The following is a 14,188-nucleotide window of genomic DNA, read 5'->3' as shown; positions in this document are numbered from 1 at the left end:
ATACTAAGGACAGATTGTGGCAAGTATTAGTTCTTTCTTATCTCTTTAAAACTTTTTTTATGGGTCTCAGAGCATGTAGAATTAGAGTAATTAATAATCCTCGGTTCATGAAATACTATCACCATTGATCCATACTTGGCCGTAATTAATTAATCAGTTTCAGTAATGTAATGGATGTCTGTGAACCCACCACCCAGCTCAGGACCTGAAATGTTACCAATGACTTGGGTCTCTTTATGTGCTCCTCCTCTCCTCCCTTTTTTTCATTTGCTTTTCCCCGGACGTAACCCTGATCTTGAATTTTGTGGTTATCATTCCTTGTTTTTTAAAAAAACTAGTTCTAGAACTATTCATGCCCAAACAATCTATTATTTACCTTGTCTTTGAACTTTATAAAGAGAATATCACTATATGTCATCATTTCTATAATTTTTTAATAAACCCTTCAAAATGTACAAGTTAGATTTAAGATATTGATAAAGTAAAAATGGGTAAATTACTCAGATTTTTAATGTTTTGAGGGAATTATGTGCCAAAGTAATATTAAATGATAAGACGGTAAACAGTTTATTTATTTATGTCTTATTTTATTGAGGGCTGCTTATAATTAAGAAGTTCTTTCCCACCAGTGCTAAACGTGAGTGTGCATCAGAATCACACTGTTTTAAGGCAGTTAAAACACAGATTGCTGGGCCTCTTCCCAGAGTTTCTGATTCACCAGGTCTAGGGTGGGACCCAGAAGTTTGCATGTCTAACAAGGTCCCAGGTGATGCTGATACTGCTGGTCTGGGTCACACTTTGCGAACTAGTAATCTAGCTCTTATACTGTTGTCCCTCTGATATCTGCAAGGGATTGGTTCCAGGAACCCCCCACGAACACCAAACTCCACAGGTGCTCAAGTCCCTTATATAAAATGGTGCAGTACAGTTGGTCCTTCATATCTGTGGATTTCACATCCGCAGATACAGAGGACCAACTGTATGAGTAACGAAAAAGTAAAAGTGCATAATCTTAAGGAGCTAACAACCTGGTAGTGAAAAAAAAAATATACGCAGATAATTAGAGTAAAATATGAAGTAAGGTGAATAATGCAGGATAATGTGAGCAGTGATTGCAGGGGGTGTTCATGAGGAGTCATTAGCTGCCAGTAGAGTGAGTATGGTAAGTCTTTAAGAGGATGGTGGGTTTAATTAGCCACCCTACTAAATGCAAGGCAGGAAGCCAAGCTCTGTGCAGATGCAAAGATGAAAAAGATCGTGGGTGAGCACATATGTGAACAACTGATTTGAGTATGAGGTTGCTGGGCAGTTAGACCTTGAAGGATAAATAAAATTTAACAGGAAAACATGGAGAAGAAGGGTATTTTAGGCTAAAAAAATTCACAAGAAGTGTTGATTCAGAAAAAGGCGGGATTAGTTGGTAGTTGATAGCAACGCTAGATAATAAAACTAAAGGTGGAGGGAACAGATCTGAAAAGGTCTTGAGGCCGTGCTAAGAACTTTGAACTCTATTTAATAAGCACTGGAAACCCTGAAGGTTTTACGTAGGAATATGCTATGATCCAGTGATCAGAATTGTATCTTAGGAAGACTTTCTTCCCCTTAATGATAGCAAGAGGGTTAGGAATATCATTTAGGAAGCCGCCTTAAGTGTCCAGCTGAAACGTGTAGAAGTTTTGAACAAGACTGACGGCGATGGAGTAGACGGTACAGTCAAAAAGCATTGTGAGAGTAAAGTTGACAGTGCAACTGCCTGGAGTGGAGATAACACCAAGGTTTGAGCCTGGTGACTGAGAATAAAGTGAAATTATTTAGAGAATCAAGGAGGGCGTTGAAAGAGATGGTTCCAGTAAGGTTAAAGTGATTATTTTGGATTGGGCTATTTTGACTTTGAAGTGCTAGCAGACTTCTTAAGTGAAGATGTGCAGCAGTCATTGAAAATAACAGTTTAGTGCTAAGAAGAGTTGTCAGGGTTAGAGAAAGAGATTAGAAGTTTATTCACAGAGCCTGGGATTTAAAGAGACGGGGGATGGAGGGGAGAGGCCACCAGCACTACTAACACCAGAAAAAGAGACAGAGAAATGCCCAGAGAGGTGGGGGCAGGTGGAGGTGGAAGAAAAGGGAGATGCTGATAAAAGTAGAGAGGACCTGGGTAAAGAGTTTCCAGAAGGAGACTGGTCCGTGTCTGGAAAACTAAGAAGTCTGGGAAGGGGAAGCTTGAAACCGTGCCATGAGATTTGGCGATTGGTTGCGAGAGATCTTTGGCAAACTTCAGAGTATAATTTCATTAGAGTGGTGAAGGCAGGAGAGAGAATTTAGGAGTTCAGGAGTGATTAACTCTTGAGGATACAGAAGCAGTGGCTGCAAATTACTCTTTCCAAAATTTGGTGTTGAAAGGGAGACCAGAAATGGGTTGACAGTTTGAATGTGAGAGGGAGTCAATTTGAGATAGAAGAATTTGTGAGGTAGTTTGGGGCCTCAGCTGAAGTCAAACAGCATGAACTAGTGATGGAACCAACCACTGTGGTTTGGTAACAGTCTTCAGCCACGCTGGAACTGCAGGAGTAGGAGCAGGGAAGAAACGCAGTGGGATTGTTTGAGGTTTGGTGCTGACAGCTTAGGTGTGGCAGGAGACCAAGAGGGGTGAAATCTCTTGCTCCATGACTCCTAGCTAACTTATACATTCTATTATTGACAGAGTCAATACATCATTTGAAAATGAGTTTGGAGGTTCACAGAGGGCTGCACATGTTCCAAACATCACTCCACCGCTATTCTCTTGTGACTCAAAGTACTGGGGCTGCATTTGTGTGTCCACAGTTATCTGAACTGGGGTTATGAAGAACTCTGATCCTTTTGGGCAAGTCTGTTGCATACTATTATAAAACACAAAGTAGAAGGTTGTGCCTTTTAGTCTGTATCTTGCAGTTCTCTGTGTGTGTGTGTGTGTGTGTGTGTGTGTGTGTGTGTGTGCGAGTGTGCATTCTTTCATCTATCATTCATGTTCACGAATAGGCATTTCAAGGCTAGCCAACATTTTATTGCTGGTTATTTATACCGCTCCTTTGGATAAGGATAAAATTGAGAGCATGGTCGTATTGCTTTGGATTTTAGAATCAAATACAGTATACATTTAATCCAAATAGCATGAAGCATGAGACAAGAAGACTCACGATGAGGCTAGACAAAAGGCGGGCCATGTTGGTGTGAGGAAATGCTCTGCCAAGGCCCTAGACTCCTGGAGGTCTGTCTTCTCCTGCACAACTCCTTTTGTCTATTTTTTGGGATTAATGATTTTTCTTTGGCATTGCCATCTTTCAAGTGCCAAGTTATAAAAGGTCTAATTGAAGCATGGAACGCATTTTATTATTTTCCTCCTGCCATTAAATTTGTAAGATGGCTACACCCAGAAAGAAACATTCACATTCAATCAACATGACCTTGAGTTCATGGGCGAGCCTTGAGGATATCAAATGGAAACTGCATAGGAATGTATGAGTATTTCCTTTTAAATTTCTGCTTTTAATTTGGGAAAGCTTTTCATCCCTCTGGGATCATAACCTGTTGTGTATAAAGCCCAACCTAATCAAGGTAGATGGTATTGACAGAATGACATAGTTTGAACTTAAGCTGGAGGTCAACAGACAGATTGTTTCTGCTGTATATACTGTAGTCACTAACAGCAAGGTTGGACAGCTAGGTTTCACCAGCAGCATTGTTAAATGGAAAATATGGTGTACTATGCCCCATGAAACCAACTGTGGATTTTCCAAATGGTAGGCTTTTTTTTTTTATCACATGAGTGGTAAAATGATTTGTCAGCTATAATAAACAAATAATTAACTTTATGGATAATAACATAAACAACTTGTTAATCTTTGGATAGAAAAGAATCTCAACATTTTTTTCTTAAAGCAAACAAAATCAGATTTTAGATGAACACCTAAGGCCAATATTAGTCTTGTACTCAGTTGTTTTACTGATATGTAGCATATCCTCAGCTTACTGAATATTTTTCAGAAATAGTTCATGATAACTATTACTCATTTATTATCAAATTCAATAAAAAGCAATTTGATTTGTCACCCTATAGTTTTGCTCCTGGATTTGTTCTTGATGATTAGGCTAAGAACAAATCTAGCAATTAGTTCCTCTGTGTGTGTGTGTGTGTGTGTGTGTGTGTGTGCGTGTGTGTAGAAAAAAAATCACATGCACAACATTCATAAATGAATCTAGAATTGTAAAAAAAAAAATAGTCTAGTTTTTCATGTTTAAGACTTCCAGATGAAAAGCTCAGATTCATAATAAATAGCATTTGAAAATAACAGTTCTTCAAAGAAAAATGATTAAGTACTTCGTGTGTCTGATCCATTGCCACTATATCATTTGGTGTTGTAAAGTAACGTAATTAAGGGAATGGAGCTATATTTCCAAGAACTTGCTTTTTAATACATTTTAATTTTAATCAGTGTGTCTTTTAAAAACATAAAATATATTTGTTTGATAAAATGATCCCCTACCCATACTTCATGGCAAGGTCATGACTTCTGCCAGAGTCAGAGATAGACAACCTTTTGCCAATCTGATTTTATTATTTATTATTATTTTTTACATTTCTCTATTGGTTTCTTAATACTGTCCAAACTAAGAACATAAATTAAGTCACATGTTCTGGGCAAGGGAAACAGCACGTTTGAGATCATGTAATGCCAAGATGTCGAATCTTCAGCTTGGACATGAGACTAATGTAATTCTAGATGCAGGAAGTAGCAGAGCATCACATCCTATCTGAGCCATCAGCATAGTAGAAGCCTATTTTTGTCCTTATGACCTTATATAAAATATACTCGGAGCACCATCGCTTACTTCTTTGCTAGACTTTTGAAAGAAAAGGTTAGCCCTACTTTTCATGTCTCTAAAGACTTTTATGGCAAATGGGACCCTATGAGAAGAGTAAGATAAACGTGGTGTTTTCTGACCTGATCATTAATATTCAGGCAATCCTATGACACATTTCTAAGCATTTCTGTTACCTGTGGTCACAAAGTAATGTGATACACCAGAGGAGGCTGAGGCAGATAACAAGCCTGCCCTTTTTTCCATGCTTCACGCCTCCCCCAGCACCACCCCCCACTGTCCCACCCCATGATTTACTTCTTTTTTTTTCTTTTTTAAAAATTTAATTTAATTTAATTTTTTATACAGCAGGTTCTTATTAGTTATCTATTTTATACATATTAGTGTATACATGTCAATCCCAATCACCCAATTCATCCCCCCCCCCCCACTGCTTTCCCCCCTCGGTGTCCATACGTTTGTTCTCTACATCTGCGTCTCTATTTCTGCCTTGCAAACCGGATCATTTGTGCCATTTTTCTAGATTCCACATATATATGTTAATATACAGTACTTGTTTTTCTCTTTCTGACTACTTCACTCTGTATGACAGTCTCTAGGTCCATCCTAGAGACTCTACAAATGACCCCATTTTGTTCCTTTTTATGGCTGAGTAATATTCCATTGTATATATGTGCCACATCTTCTTTATACATTCATCTGTTGATGGACACTTAGGTTGCTTCCATGTCCTGGCTATTGTAAATAGAGCTGCAGTGAACATTGTGGTACATGACTCTTTTTGAATTATGGTTTTCTCAGGGTATATGCCCAGTAGTGGGATTGCTGGGTCGTATGGTAGTTCTAGTTTTAGTTTTTTACGGAACCTCCATACTGTTCTCCATAGTGGCTGTGTCAATTTACATTCCCACCAACAGTGCAGGAGGGTTCCCTTTTCTCCACACCCTCTCCAGCATTTATTGTTTGTAGATTTTTTGATGATGGCCATTCTGACCGGTGTGAGATGATATCGCATTGTAGTTTTGATTTGCATTTCTCTAATGATTAATGATGTTGAGCATCCTTTCATGTGTTTGTTGGCAATCTGTATATCTTCTTTGGAGAAATGTCTATTTAGGTCTGCTGCCCATTTTTGGATTGGGTTGTTTTTTTTTTGATATGGAGCTGCATGAGCTGCTTGTAAATTTTGGAGATTAATCCTTTGTCAGTTGCTTCATTTGCAAATATTTTCTCCCATTCTGAGGGTTGTCTTTTCATCTTATTTATGGTTTCCTTTGCTGTGCAAAAGCTTTAAGTTTCATTAGGTCCCATTTGTGTATTTTTGTTTTTATTTCCATTTCTCTAGGAGGTGGGTCAAAAAGGATCTTGATGTGATTTATGTCTATTAAAACATAGGCAGAGTGTTCTGCCTATGTTTTCCTCTAAGAGTTTGATGGTGTCTGGTCTTACATTTAGGTCTTTAATCCATTTTGAGTTTATATTTGTGTATGGTGTTAGGGAGTGTTCTAATTTCATTCTTTTACGTGTAGCTATCCACTTTTCCCAGCACCACTTACTGAAGAGGCTGTCTTTTCTCCACTGTATATTCTTGCCTCCTTTATCAAAGATAAGGTGACCATATGTGCGTGGGTTTATCTCTGGGCTTTCTATCCTGTTCCATTGATCTATATTTCTGTTTTTGTGCCAGTACCATCCTGTCTTGATTACTGTAGCTTTGTAGTATAGTCTGAAGTCTGGGAGCCTGATTCCTCCAGCTCCGTTTTTCTTTCTCAAGATTGCTTTGGCTATTCGGGGTCTTTTGTGTTTCCATACACATTGTGAAATTTTTTGTTCTAGTTCTGTGAAAAATGTCATTGGTAGTTTGATAGGGATTGCATTGAATCTGTAGATTGCTTTGGGTAGTATAGTCATTTTCACAATGTTGATTCTTCCAATCCAAGAACATGGTATATCTCTCCATCTATTTGTATCATCTTTAATTTCTTTCATCAGTGTCTTATAATTTTCTGCATACAGGTCTTTTGTCTCCTTAGGTAGGTTTATTCCTAGATATTTTATTCTTTTTGTTGCAATGGTAAATGGCAGTGCTTTCTTAATTTCACTTTCAGATTTTTCATCATTAGTGTATAGGAATGCAAGAGATTTCTGTGCATTAATTTTGTATCCTGCTACTTTACCAAATTTATTGATTAGCTCTAGTAGTTTTCTGGTAGCATCCTTAGGGTTCTCTATGTATAGTATCATGTCATCTGCAAACAGTGACAGCTTTACTTCTTCTTTTCCGATTTGGATTCCTTTTATTTCTTTTTCTTCTCTGATTGCTGTACCACATCTTCGTTATCCATTTGTCTGTCCATGGGCATTTAGGTTGCTTCCATGACCTGACTATTGTAAATAGTGCTGCAATGAACATTGGGTTGCATGTGTCTTTTTTTTTTTTTTCAGAATAAACTGGATTTAATCAATTTTATCAGGTTGTTTCATGAGTCTCAGATATTCTTGTATCCTGTATTATCTTTTTTTCTTTCAATTTCCATATATATATATATATTTAACATCTTTATTGGAGTATAATTTCTTTACAATGTTGTGTTAGTTTCTGCTGTATAACAGAGTGAATCAGCTATACACATACATATGTCGCCATATCTCCTCCCTCTTGCGTTTCCCTCCCACCCTCCCTATCCCATCCCTCTAGGTGGTCACAAAGCACCGAGCTGATCTCCCTGTGCTATGCGGCTGCTTCCCACTAGTTATCTATTTTACATTTGGTAGTATATATAAGTCCATGCCACTCTCTCACTTCGTCCCAGCTTACCCTTTCCCCTTCCCATGTCCTCAAGGCCATTCTCTACATCTGTGTCTTTATTCCTGTCCTGCCCCTAGGTTCTTCAGAGAGCTGGAAATGCTTAACCAATGTCTGATAGGTGCAGGAGGGTGAAAACCCAGCTCCTTGCCTCCATAGCAGGGACAGCACTGAAGTGTGACTTCTCCTCCAGAGCTCTTTGCAGGATCGGGCTGAGGCTGGGACTTTGTTTGGATCTCCTCCCTTTTCTGACCTGCTTCTCCCACTCCTTCACCAGTTTCCCTCAGAAGCACTTCCTGAATAAATCACTTGCACAGGAATCTTTATCTCAGGATGTGCTTTTTATCCCAGATTATAGATCAAGGTCATTGCTAATCTAATTGGCATTTGGTTATGCCATGGGATAGTAGTTTGAATAAAACTTATCTTCAGTTTTATACCTACTACCTTCACAAATCTAAGGCAAGATGTTATTATGGGAATAGTATAGAGGTTTTTATTGTACTACTTTGTTTTGAAAATATTATCAGTATTGTTCATAAATCATGAGCAAGATGTTGTTAAGGAAATAATATAGAATTGTATAGAATTTTTTACTGTACTACTTTCTCTTGAAAATATTATCATTATTGTTATTTTAAACTGAGTCCCCTGAATTCAGTGGGCTGATATTGATATTAGCCAGATTTACTTGTGGATATTGAATGTGGGGGGGGGTTGGTTAGAGGGATGGGGGAGAGAGAGAGAAGGAATAAGACAGAAACAGACATTGAATATGTGGCCCTATGAGATCTTTCAAACTTGACTTAAAGCCATCCTTACTGAGTCTCAAAGATGAATTGTGTGATTTATGTGTGTTTCAGAGTAACTTTGCTTCTCAGCCCTGCCGCATCGCCAGTGCTCTGTCAATGATGCAAATGGGTCTGTTAGGCTGATAATTTCAAGAAGTAATAAGACCAGTGCTCTGTCAGGTTTTATTTTTTTGCATATTCATTTTTCCTTGCTTCTATCCCAAATTTATTTCAGTGTTGGCACACTTTCACTTGTCAGTCCTATGGACCTGAAATAAGTTGCTTGGCTATTTACTGTGTTTACATCTTTGCATTTTGACAGTTTAATTATGAATCCTAACCTAAAGCATTCTTTTGCCCCTGTCACTTTATGGACTTAAAAAAAATCAATCAGGGGCTTATGACTATATGGAAAGGTTTGTGACTATTTTACAAGGCTTAATATTGCCCAGGAATGGTTAGGGGATGTCCACTGACCTATAATAAGAATGGTTTCATGAAATATGTACAGTAAATCTTCCTTAATAGATAAACTATTCTCTAATTTATTTAAAAATCCAATGACCTACATATTCATATGTTCAGAAATCCCCCATTTACTAACATTATTTCTCCTCTGAGACCTTCCATCTGAGCAAATCTGTTAAATGAAGTAGAGGAAGCTTTGATCGAAACTAGGCTAAATCCGTCGGAACGAATGCCCTGCCACGTGTGAATGGGAGCATTAGAATGCCAGCAAAGGGAAATGAGGTATGATTCTCTGCCCCTGTCTGCACCACTATCCCCTTACCTTGAAGGTGGGGTTCAGGGAATATCCATACACAAAGAATTGGCATTAAGAGGTTTGTATTGTTTGAAAACGAGACTTTTGCCACATTCGTTATTTACACAGTGTAGTTATTTTTCTTTTTCCTCTAGCAGATTATGCCATAACTCAGAAAGTTCGGGTTCATTTTGTGTCTCAGGTAGCTTTCCTGAGCCAATTCTTAGAAACATGTTTTCAGTAGAAGCTCTTGTGTGTTTTGCAAAATGTGTTATTCTTCTGCAACAGAAAGGCCTCTAATTTGGTGTCTTGCTCCTTCTTTAGTTTGATGAAAAAGTCACAAAGTTACACAATTTACAACCTTTTGTCAAAGACCTTTTTTGAGAAAGCTGTTCATCTTGGTTTTACCTGATAGAGAAGAGGATTTTTTAAATCCTTTGGGAACTCATTTGGTTGACCTGTCCTTATTTGCCTACTTTTTATTTTTTATGAGACTTTGTAAAAAATCTGCTGTTTACCTATCAAAGCCACATCATTTGAAAAAACTTAAGGCCAGGGTCATAAATACAGCTCATGAAGTCACTCAGCAACCAGAGAATGTTTTCAACAGATTGGAAAATTAAATTGAATTATGTATCAGGAAAATTGGCAGTAAGGTCAACAGCTAGAAATGTAAATGTCTTTGTGTGAAATGACATGGACTTTGCTTTTATGCTTTATTGGCACTGTGTTTATAGTATTTGCCCACCCGTATTATTAAGGTTAAAAATGTCTAAGGACTTACTAAACATATTTCGAAGTGGCACAGTTAGGAAGAGATGTGTAGCAACAAAATGAAAATTTTAGCAACCAAAATATTTGGAAGTCTGAGCTTTTAGTGTGTTACCAGTTAGTTTTTTTGGGGTTGGGGGGATCTTCTCTTCTAACTTTGTGTTTGATCTATACATATTGTTAGCCAAAGGTAGGCATGATTTAATTACATGTATGGTTTATATTTGTAGAAAACTTGACCTCCAAGATATTTAGAATTCTTTCTCAGCTGACCTCTGGTCTCAAGTCATTACTTCTCAATATCCAGTAGAGATATAGGCACTCAGCAAGTCATACAGGAATAGAATACAATGTAAATCCAGGGGTCCTGACTCCATGGTCCAGTAAGCTGGTTATAAAATGACAAGGAAACCTGTGAGAAAAAGGAAGTCCTCCAGCTGAAAGATGGGCTGTAAATATGAAATGCTGCAGATCAGGCATGAACATGTTATTGGGTTTTGAAGCAAATAACATACCCTCTTTTGATTTCAGCATTAAATTAATAAAGTAGGAAAAGATGGCCCTGCAAGCTTCATAAAATAGGTACTCTTTCATTTCAGAATCACTGGCTTGAATTCATAGATTTAAAGATTGTAATAATATTAATATCTCCTAGGATAGCAGTGTCTCAGAGTTATTCAGTGACTTAAGGATGGCCCTCTAGATAGTGGTCTCAATTTAGTCCTCCTTACATATAAAGACTATCATTAATTAGCACTTTTTAGGCAATTTCAGCCAAAAAGCGTGGGGGAGATGCTGGTTCTGTTTGTGCTTTGGGTAAAGAGAATGTTGATTCAGTAGCTGTCAGACGTATGCCACCCCTATTCCCATTCCTAAATCTAATTGAAATAGAGCATTTTATGTAAAAGAAAATATGAAGACTCCTTTTTCCCCGTCCTTCACAAAACTTGTACCGAAGAATCAGAGGAAAGAAATATGACAGCACACTCTTCTATCTATTCCTTTCATCCCTGATCAGTGTGCAAAGTCCTTAAAAATTAGTTGCTGAACTATTATAGAAAATTCAGGTTTTTCTACTTTACTCAAAAAGACTGCCTTTTGATGATGGTTTTATAAGTTTTTGTCACTATTCTCTAACAAGGAGTGATTGACTCATTTCACACAGATGAGGGGGTCTCTGTCCTAAATAAGGTATTTCACTTCTAGTGAGTGTGTCTCAGTAGAGACCTGCACTTTTAGTGGGAAAGCCTAGTTTTATTATTTAACTAGTTTCTCCAAGTCCTGGGTGATGTTTATAATTAAAGTAGAATTTTTATAGAAGAAATATAAGGAAACACTAGCTTTAGATTCCATTATTTATATGCTTTTCACCTTTGCTTATTCAAAGTAACTAGAAAATACATAAATGGTTCCTTTTTTGGCCATTGATTGAAATGATGACCATTTGGCCTGGGGTTAAGTGCATGTTTGTTCAAATAAAGTGAATTAAGTTTAAAGGCCAGAAATTCTGTGAGAAAAATATAACTGAATCACTTTGAAGTCATTGGAAATTACAAGGTTGTTTAAATTCTATCTGCAAGTTTTGTGCCTAAAATTATTCCTGTAGACAACAGTATTTACTTTCAAATATCTCTGACTGCAACACCCAGTAAGAAGTAATTTTTACATCATGAGCTAGTACACATACACACACTCACACATTTGTTCACATATGTATGTATGTCTGTTTTGAGTTCTATCTCATTTCCAACTGTATCTTTATCTGTCTGTATATTTATTCATGAAAGAAAAAAAAAGCCTTCATGAAACAATACGTGTATGAAGCACTGTGGTAATTTCTAATCTATTTAATTGCATTTTGTTATAAAAAACTAGTTATGATATGCTAAATTAATTTTATCATCCACTAATAATTGTGACCCATGCTTCAACAATGATGCAGATTAAGGCTGATTTTAAAAGTTACTTAAGGAAGGAAAGTGGTTTTACTTCCTTGAAGTATAAATGAATATCTTAGTTTAGTGCTGTCCTGAATGTCCATATGGTCATTTTGCTTTAGATAATTTATTAAATCTTGTTTTACATTCTCCTCTATCCCAAATAATTTTAATTATTATACTTCCTAAAAATTTTTTTTTAATATTTTCTGTGTTCTGTATGGGAAGACATCTAGCAAAATATAAGTGGAGGGCCTTGAATATTTGAAGTTGCAAATTTAAAATAAGAAATGTACTTTGATGTTAGTTCTGTCTTTATTTATCCATTCATTTAACAAATATTTATTAAGCATTCAGAGACTATGCTAGGGTTATAATGAGGGCTAACGGTTATTGAACATTTAACACATACAGGGTACAGTTATAAGCTCTCTAGGGAATCCTATGAGGGAAGTGCAATTATTATCTCAATTTTACAGATGAGGAAACTGTGCCATAGGGAGATTAATTAATCCTTGTCCAGTTGAAGCCCAGTTTTGAGCCCGGCAATTCTAACTTCAGAACTCATACTCATATCCCCTTTTTTCTCAATCATTTCTGTTATCATAGAGCAGAAAGACACAGTCCCTCCTTCAAGGAGGTACGAGGAATAAACAGACTTTTAAACCAGTAATCCCATTGTGGTATGATAAGTACTGTAATATGTTGCATGTACTGTGTAAGAACAGGTGCTTTTGACACTGGAGGTGATTGAAGCTAAGGCAGAAAATGTTCAGCAAGAAAAAATAATGTTTTATAATTATTTCAGGACGGAGTCAACTCATATGTTAATAGACTGCTTTTCTTCTTATATCTGAATGCATTTGATACATTTGAGATATAAATATGCAATAAATGTATGTTTTTGTTTTGTTTTGTTTTTGAAAGTACTATTTTTGCCAATGTTTTGACAAAGTAGCCAAAGCTAGTAAATTTTTTGGAAGTTTGCCAACAGTTGTTTCACAGACTACTCATGGAAACTAGGAATAACCAGGGCCCAGCACTTTGTGAATTCAATAGTCATGGTGCCAGGTACTTGAGGTGTTAGTAGAAACCATGTATGTGCCCAGAGCTGAGAACACCACTGGTAAATGTTTCCAAAAGGAACCTGTTCAGTTCTGTATTTGCTTTTGCTTTTTGGTGCTAATGTGTTTAGAAAATTTTGACTTAGATTGTGCACCATCCCCCATTCCAGTACGTAAGACTTCCTAGAGATAAGAAGGGAAGGAAGAAAATTACATAGGACTGTTTATTTAATTGCATCTATCGTTGTATAGATTAGGTAGGTAAAAAGTAGTAAAGTTGCCAGGAATCTGGTTTTGGCTAAGTTCCTCCATGGTACATGCTGAAGTGTGGCTTGGACAAGGGGATTGCAGTTAAGAAAGCACAGACTGCTTTGGTTTCAAGAATGTTCTGTTGCACCTACTAACTTTGCTTTGCATGCTTACAGTATTCTGATGTGTCAGATGGCACAAGCGAAGTTTTATTATATATACTAGAAAGAAACCTGTCTGTGAGGGAAGTGTTTTTCATTTAATAAATTGTAGGTTTGGGGTGCATGGAATATTTGTTCTAAAGTGGAGTTTGCATGGCACAAAATTTCAGTATTTATTATCTTATCGTTGTCAATAGGTTGTATGGGAAGATCTTGAGTTATTGTGAGTTAGGCTTTTAATATGTGGTCCATCAGGGCCTGCTGCTGACTGTTTAGCAAAGATGGGACTCCCACTTCCAGAAAAATGAGAAATATGCATTTGATGCTTTCTTAGGGCCCTGTATTCCTGTATATCCCCAACTAACCACTAAGCACAAAATGTACAGATTCTCCTCCCAAGGAGTTTACTATATGATGGGAGAAAGAGGTTTTATAGTTACACAATGTAAAGATGATAAGTGTCATAAATGTGAAATAGAACTAGTGCCATCTCCCTTCAAAGGAGGGAGAAAGTATTGCCAACTGCAGTGTATATACATATACAGATATATACATAGTCTTTTAGTGCATTACAGAATACATCTCTACAGCAACAACATTTGTCTGCAAATGTTACTTTTGTATATGCATTTATATTTGCAGAGTACATTAATTCCCTTTAGATGCTCAATTCTATCTACCCCCATGGTACAAAAGTGCTATATGCATAGGCTGTCTTTTCTAATAAAGAAATATTATAGTAAAAGAGAGGTTTTTATTAAACTAATGCAATAACAGCATTTTCTTTGA

At 36.9% G+C, this 14,188-nt stretch overlaps 1 protein-coding gene across 4 annotated transcripts in view; it reads left to right on the top strand.

The window, feature by feature from the left end:
• Positions 1-14,188, top strand: part of SATB2 (SATB homeobox 2) — a 190,286-nt gene that overhangs the window by 112,594 nt on the left and 63,504 nt on the right. The window lies entirely within an intron of this gene.

Source organism: Balaenoptera musculus, chromosome 7 (assembly GCF_009873245.2).
Source record: "Balaenoptera musculus isolate JJ_BM4_2016_0621 chromosome 7, mBalMus1.pri.v3, whole genome shotgun sequence".
Classification (NCBI taxonomy): domain Eukaryota; kingdom Metazoa; phylum Chordata; class Mammalia; order Artiodactyla; family Balaenopteridae; genus Balaenoptera; species Balaenoptera musculus.
The sequence above is the reverse complement of the archived record's forward strand: the minus strand, read 5'-3'. Positions and strand labels throughout refer to the sequence as shown.